Raw genomic sequence first — 8,916 nt, 5'->3', positions numbered from 1 at the left:
TTTCTCTCCAAATTTGCTTGTATACAAATATTTTCACCAGGCATCTTTGTCTGCGCCGGCAATATCATTTTTCATGCTCGGGCATGCATTTACACTAACAAAAAGGTGATTATTTCATAATTGCTTACATTTTTTATGCGATGGAAGAAACTATTTTTTTTTATTAAATACGAATTATTAGTTTCATATCACGTATTCTGACTTTTTCGTTTTTGCTTATTAGCGGTCACGACTTTGTTCGCAGAATACGTACATCACGTATTCGGGATGTTGTTTGCGTAGTTTTCAGCTGTTGCCTGTGTTGTTAGTGTATTAGTGCACACACAACGGCGTTTCGTCGGTGGCATGCATGAAAGGCGTTTTGCTCAAGATGGCGCATGATGTTCAATGGCATATGCATATTTTGTTTATTAATACCTTAGGAAGTTGCCTCTAACAGTATTGTATGGAAGCGCCCCGTCTAGAAAACAGCAGGAAAAATTGTCGCTGGTTGGATGTCGTAACAAACACTCATCCGAAATTTCTGCCCAATCGGATAACAATTGTGGGTTCTAGGGCCTCAGGATGTAAATCGGAAGATCGGTTCGGACCATACTTTGTACGGTTGTGGGAGTCGTAACAAGACTCTACCATCAAAATTTCCGCTAAACAGGACAACAATTGCGGCTTCCATGGGCTCCTGAACTCAAATCACGAAATCGTTAATATGGGAGCTATATCCAAATCTGAACCGATATGGCCCATTTTCAATCCCCAAAAACCTACATCAATAAGAAGTATTTGTGAAATTTCAAGTGGCTAGCTTTAAGCGTTCGACCGTTATCGTGATTTCCACAGACGGACGGACATGGCTAGATAGACTCAGAATGTCAAGACGATCAAGAACATACAGGGTGGCTGATGAATATTGCTACAATGATGAATATTGCTACATTTTTTTTTCGGTGTATGGAATACATTTTTCTTTTATTCATGTTAAATTAAATTATTAAATTAATTATTAAATTATTATTAATTAAATTAATTAATTAATTAATTAAATTAATTATTAAATTATTATTATTAAATAGAAAAAAAGTTATTACATTTTTTTTTGGTAGCGGCTTTCATCAGCCACCCTGTATATTCTTTATGAAGTCGCATACCAATATTTCGAGGTGTTACAAACGGAATGACTGGTTAGCATAAACAAGTAAAAGCGTGCTAAGTTCGGCCGGGCCGAATCTTATATACCCTCCACTATAGATCGCATTTGTCGAGTTCTTTACGCGGTATCTCTTTTTAGGCAAACAAAGAATATTGAATAAGAACTGTTATGCTATTGGAACTATATCAAGTTATAGTCTGATTGGACCATAAATGAATTGAATGATGAACATTGTAGAAGTTATTGTGGAATATTTCAGTCCATTCGGATAAGAATTGCGCCTTGTAGGGACTCAAGAAGCAAAATCGGGAGATCGGTTTTTTTGGGAGCTGTATCAAGCTATTGATCGATTCAGACCATATTATACACGTATGTTGAAGGTCATGAGAGAAGCCGTTGTACAAAATCCAAATCGGATGAGAATTGCGACCTCTAGAGGCTCAAGAAGTCAAGACCCAAGATCGGTTTATATGGCAGCTATATCAAAACATGGACCGATTTAAACCACACTTAGCATGGTTGTTGGAAGTGACACCAAAACACCACGTTCAACATTTCAGTCAAATTGGACAAGAATAGCGCCCTCTAGAGGCTCAAGAAGTCAAGATCCATGATCGGTTTATATGGCAGCTATATCAAAACATGGCCCGATTTAACACAGTTGTTGGAAGTGATACCAAAACACCACGCGCAATTTTTCAGTCAAATCGGACAAGAAATGCACAGTCTAGAGGCTTAAAAAAAACAAGACCCAATATCGGTTTCTATGGAAGCTATATCAAAACATGGACCGAATTGGCCCATTTACAATCCCAATCGACCTACACTAATAAAAAGTATTTGTGCAGAATTCCATGCTCCTAGCTTTACTCCTTCGAAAGTTAGCTTGCTTTCGACAGACAGACGGACAGACGGAATATATACACTTTATGGGGTCTCAGACGCATATTTCGAGGTGTTACAAACAGAATGACGAAATAAGTATACCCCCATCCTATGGTGGAGGGTATAAAAAAATAGAAAATACGTTCATACGTTCATACGGAGTAAGGAGAAACGAGAGGGCAGACGACTTGATGAATGTAAAGGGTGACACAGTACAAGTTAAAGGCGTAGACGCATTTAACAGAATGGAACAGTGAAACGGTAGGAAGGACGACGAAAATCCGTGTGTAAGTGTGGTCACCACTGGTGTGTATGCCACTAGCTGCTTAGGGTGGTTTATAATTTGCATCCTCTTCAATATAACCTAATATTACAACTAGTCAGCCTAAACTTAAATTGGCAGAATATGTATAATAGCTAGGCAGAAGGAGTCGATGGGTTGTCCGGCGCGCGATATGCTGATTTCTTAAGATAAAAGATTTGATATAAACTTTTAAAAAATAGACTTATAGTTTAAAATAAAAATATTTATAAAAATGTAATGCTTGAGCTTTGTAAGTTCGATGGGCTAAAACTGAATTCCGGAGGACTTATAGGATCTTAAAGAGTTTTTCATTTTTCAAAAACCAACCAGGTTATCTATCAGATTTCTTTGACTTTATGGTTCATTTTGTTTATGGTATTAATTTTAATATTTACATTTTGGTTATTACTAATTATGTTTATGGAAAGAAAACAATTTTTTTTGTTTACGCTATTTCTGGGAGAGTTGAATGAGACCTCAAATAAAACTGACAACGAGTGTTTGCCCTGTAGCAATAAATCAGCTATAAAAATGTTGGTCTGTTTAATTTTATTTAATAGTTTGCCGCATGAAACGATGAAAACATGCATACAAATATTTGGGCGTATTATGTATTTACACATAAACATTGTTTTTAATTTTACCTTAAGATTCTATTATTCAGTTCAATTAATTAACTTTCATGACAGATAAAGCCGACCTTTTGATATCCTACACCACATTGGAAATGCAGGCTAAAGGCTGTTACAACATTCCTTTTTGAGGAAAAATTTCCGAAAATCGTTATTTCGGTAGTTTGACAAGGTTACCACATTAGATGTTTTTTTTGGTTTCTTTGGCCAAAATGTTGCCATTTGTGAAATGACTACGAAATTTTTTCAAATAAGCGGTACTAAGTTCATTTTACAAAAGATGTCAACATGTGGCTAGCAACATTGTCAAATTTCGTAGATTTTAACTGTACATGTCTATTAAATGCAGCGAACTATGACAATCATATGTTTACAAAAATCGTTAGTTTAAGTATTTTAAGTAACGTTGTCTTTTTATTTTGTGTTTTTTTTTATTTATTTATTTCATTTCATGCAATGCGAAGCCATCAGGCCTATAAATAATCACACTATGCATAAGACGTACTTTTTCTAACATAAGTTAAAAAAACTACTCAAAACTACTTTTTTTGTTGAGATATTAGGGATATGAAAGACACTACACCCGATTAGAAGTCTATGTGACTCTCTAATCCCCAGTGCCCTCATTCATATTGGACCAATCCGTGTATATAGAGGGACCAGAGAATTTCGGGACGCCCGCTCCGAGAAGACAAACTTCGAGTCGCCATCTAGGAAAGATCAGCTTGGCAATGCCATTTAGTCATGCCACGCCATCTGCCTACCGCAGAACAAACGAATGCTCAAAATCAGAAGAGCGCAAGTTCTTGACTCTCTCAGTCAGAGGACTGTACTCAACGCCATCCACGCACAAGTGCAAAGGTATGAGATAAAGTATCGCATTCAGTGCTGCTCTTGGAGCACTCCTTAACGCCCTCGATATCAGCATCGCCACAATACCCTGTACTTTCTCCATCATCATAACTATCGTAAGAGATGCATTACGACAGGCCTGGGATCTGCGGATATAAAAAGATGGGTCAGCAGAAGAATGGAATATTTGCTATTAAAAATATACATATTTTTGTCTATGGAAGAAAAATGTGTAAAAAAAAGTTCATAGAGGTCGCGTATGCTGATGACGTGGTAATTGCGGTTAGGGAAAAGTTTCCCAGCTCTCTAAGAGACATACTTCAGAAAGCTCTACGTGCAACAGCGAAGAGGGCTCCCGAAAGTGGTCTAGGTGTAAATCCGTGCAAGGCACAAGTAGGTCTTTTCAGCAGGAGATTCAAGTTACTTACAGCGGCATCTGTCTCCTTGGGAGGAGAGTATGTTTCATTTACTGAAAGCGCAAAATACCTGGTTGTTTGGCTAGACAGGAAATTTAACTTCAAATCCAATATTTTGGAAAAGGCAAGAAAGTCAACTCTTGTACTATACACTTGCAAGAGAGCTATTGTCAAAAGTTTGGGGCTTAAACTGCGTATCATGCACTGGGTATATACTGCAGTTGTCAGACCTATGTTATATGGTGTTGTAGTCTGGTGGACGGCTCTTCAATGCCTCTGGACATCGCGGCTAGACAAATTGCTGCTACCACTGCTGTGAGGCAAAGGGAGCTTTCCCTTTGGTCATGCGGCGCCTACGAACAATGTGTTATTCTTGATACAATGCCCGGTTTCCCAGGCATTATGGATTACACACTGTCTGTGCCGATTATTGATAAAAAAGTACTATACCACTATTCTTGAAAGAATCAATTGGAACTACAATATCCCTGGTAATAAAAGTAGCATAGACTTCAACACGTATGGCTTTGACAGCCATTTGATAACAATGTTGTAAACATACAACTGTTTTCTACCAAAACAACGTTTTACACGCCAAATAAAAATGTTTAATTACATTGTGAGATTTACTACTACGCTTTAGGGCGAATAATGTTTTTAATTTTTATTTCTTTCTTTAATTTCTATTTTTCTTTTCGAGTCGATCTTAGCGATCGAATGATTTTTTGCCAATAATCAACCCGACTGGGATTTGAACAGCCAACCTCCCGATGGCGAAGCGTATGCTCTCCCTCCGTGCTACACGCCTTACTTTAAGTAAACATACATTCACTTAATTTTTGAGTTAACGCGCCAAGCAGCAAAAAAAAATCTATTTTTAGATTTGTAACAATAACAGTCGATGGTAGTAAACTATTTTGCGAAATATGAATGATACAATGCCGATAGTAATTTATTTCGTTGCTTTAAATCATGAAATCTCTACAAACTATGTTTAAAAAGTACCTAAAATGTGTCAATTCAGAGAGGGAGTGAGAGAAATTAACTCTCAAATGTAAGAAGAGCCAGAGTAAATATATGTGAGCGCCATCACTAACACTCAGTTACAATTCGAAGTTTGGCGATCGCGTATATTTTGCGTAAGAAAATGACTTGTTGCACAGCGACTGTGGTTGTACTCTCAATGGGCGTCCCGAAATGTAAATTTTCCCTAGAAGAAAAAACAAGTTATGACGAAACGAACATATTTCTGCAAATCTTTCCATTTGTTTTTTTTTTTAATGGAGTTTCAACAAGAAACCCCAATAAAGTACCATCCTTAATTCGTCGAAATTAAAATTTCCTTAAATTTTAAATGTAGAATTCTGACTATAATCTGTATGGTAGGAGTCACAGAGGTATCGTTGTGCAAAATTTGGAGAAGATTGGATGATAAATGCGATTACACAGGTTTCAAAACTGAAGATCGGTTTACAAATGAATATATTTTTGCAATATTACTCCAAATCGGACGAATATATATGTATATGGGAGCTATACCCACATCTCAACCGGTTTCTTCCAATTTTAAATGGCTTCGTTGCTAGGCTTCTTCCAGGTGTTACAAACAAATAACTAAGTAGTAATTTATAGCGTGGTTAACGAAAAGTTACTCATGCGCTAGTTCATTATTTATATACCAACCAAGTTAGAAATCATAGTAGTAATTGGTAAACTCATATCCATATGTTATTTTCGATTTTTTGGCCCTTGTTAAATAAAACAGGCCTGTTGTTCCACAAGTACATACCTATATATACATAAGTATGTGTATATCGCTATCCATACACCAAAATTGAACTCATATCATAACTCTAAGATTGGTGCAAATATAGGTTTGTGGGGTAGTCTTGGACATGGGTGCGGGATTATTGTACAACACGAAAGGCAACTTCCAAGAAACAAATATACATTCATAGCTACCTATATGGTATTGGACATACAGATTTATTTGTTCATTAAAATAGGTCATGCATTTGAGAGCCTTGACACTGAGAGTAAATTAAAAATGTGTTTATTCTTAGGACTATATTCCACACCTGTTTCCCCTCAAGAAAAAACAAGCAAACTTTCATATACCGATGTCAAAATGGAAACCTATTGTAAACACGTGTGTGTGTTTGTAATTCAATTGCCTTTAACCAGGAGTGCTATTTGTGAACATCTTTTGAAGACTCTCAGCTTACTCTCCCGCTCTCTGTTCTATTGTTTGCGCCTCTCTGTTTACAATCCAATAACTGAAACGTTCGTTTGCTGCGACCCAAATGCACTTCCCAACCATATGATTTCCTTCCGAAGGCAAACAAAGCGAAACAAAAAAAGATATAAAGAAAGAACACCGAGCGCAAAAAACGCCACTAAACAAAAGACAAACAACAAGAGAATGCAGAGTACCATACCCCTAATTTTGCGTTTGTTTTGTTCACTTCTGTAGCCATTCCTTGTTTTGGTTTTTCTATGGATACTTGGTCGAATGTATACAAAATACCGCTGAATGCGAGTATGAATGCGAATAGCCAGCCTAGCCTATACAGCAGATATGCATTTACACTCAACCGTACACCAGCACACATGGTGTATTTATCCACGGAGAAATATGTATGAACACTCATTGGTGGTGGCTGAAATGTAAATGAATATAACAATCCTTTTTTTTTAATTTTTTAGCTTGAAGGTTGAGTATATATATAATATATAGAGAATAAATTTTTAAGAGCTATAGGAAAGTTTTTCAAAAAAAAAAAACACATAAAATCAAAAAAATGCATGAAATCTTTATTTGAACCGATAGTACTCCATATAATTTAAGCTCCATATAATTTAATGCTTGAAGATCATTTTATGCAAATGTTGACCGTGACTACGCCTCAAATGGTCCAATTTTGGCATACTTTTTCCAACATTTCGGCCGGTATCTCACAAATAAATGCTTCAATGTTGTCTTCCAATGCGTCAAGGAGTTAAATCGCACGATCTAGGCGGCCAATTGATCGGTCCCGAACATGAAATAAAATGTTCACGAATTCGTCTCTCAATAAGTCCATTGTTACGCGTGCTGTGTGGCATGTGGCACCGTTCTTGGATTTTGGGCAAAAAAAAGTTGGATATCATCTCGCGCCATTCAGTTACGTTACGATTGCCATCATCTTTGAAGAAGTACGGTCCAGTCATGACATAATTACCAGGTAAACCCGTAACAGCTGAGTACATTTTTTTCTCGCAAAATGCATTATCTATCAAAGAGTTTTGGTTGTGTTGTGTAACCATAACACACAAATAAGGAAAAATGGCGCGAACTAGTAACATACACTAAATCCGAGTTGCACTAATCAATGATTTTGGCAGATAGTGGAATCAATATTTTGTTGTTGGGCAACTACCACTATCTGTAAATGAATATATCTTGGGTCCAATGATGCCACCAGTCCATAAACTTGTGACTTTTTCTGGATGCATTGGTAGCTCTTGCAATGCTTCTGGCTGATCTTCACTTCAAAATCAACAATTCTGATTATTTACGTACCAATTGTGGTAAAAATGACGCTCAATGGAAGAAGCGCGCGATGAACTTTCTTAACACAGCACGAATTTTAATAATAAAACTCAACAATTTGCCGGCGTTGTTCGTTTGTAAGACTATTCATGGTTAAATTATAGACCAAACTAAAGATGTTTGACAGTGAAACAAGACACTAAACGTGCGTGAGCTGTTTAAGTCAGTGTTGCCAAAAAGATAATAGCTTAAAAAATCACCTTTTAGTGGCTTCCTGCGTCAAGACTGTTTAATGACTTAAAGAGCAATGTTTTCCTTTTATACGGCTTTCATTTGTCATTATTTGCACATGCTCGATTAAGTTCATGAACATCAAGATCAATATCATCCATATCACCTCCGATGCATCCTTTAGCCTTAAGTAGCCTCCACATTCCACTTGAATCTATACCATTAAAAATCTTGGGAAATATCGCATTATACTCTTAGCTTTATTACGCAATCGACAATAAACTGATCACTTTCGAGTCTAACGTTCCAATTGAAAGGCAGAGAACGCCAAATCCCTTAGAGATCTTGCATAAACAATGTCACTCCTCAGACATAGCAAGATCTGATATACTGGGAGGATGAACTTGGTCAGAAATGTTTATCTAACTGGGGCAACTGATAAAAAAGGCAAGCAGGGAAGTGTAATTCCTCCCAACATCATAGTGAGTCGGTCGATAGTAATGAGAAACCGACAACTATAGCGTAAGCAAAGCGATTAAGAACATATTTTATTTTTTTTTTCTATTCAAATAAATGCCTTTGGGCCTTTGCAAGACCTTTTCTATTGAATTTAGCAAATTTTGGTTTGTGGCTGTGTTCTTGCCGTTTATAAAGGCTACTAAAAATGCGCGTGCACCGAATTGTGTCGTTCAGAAGATAAAACGGTGGTGTGACAAAATGGGGGTTTAGCTTTGCATTTTATCATCATACGATTCCAAAACCAAATAATAATAAATATTGATAATGCAGTATAATTATTTTACAATTTTAAAAGTTTCTTCTAAAGCAGGTAACATTTAATTGACCCAAAAAGACGTATTACGTATGCAATTAGGCTGCAGATGTTTAAGTGTTGCCAACGATATGTAATGTAAATA

Source organism: Stomoxys calcitrans, chromosome 5 (genome assembly GCF_963082655.1).
Source record: "Stomoxys calcitrans chromosome 5, idStoCalc2.1, whole genome shotgun sequence".
Taxonomy (NCBI): Eukaryota; Metazoa; Arthropoda; class Insecta; order Diptera; family Muscidae; genus Stomoxys; species Stomoxys calcitrans.
The sequence above is the reverse complement of the archived record's forward strand: the minus strand, read 5'-3'. Positions refer to the sequence as shown.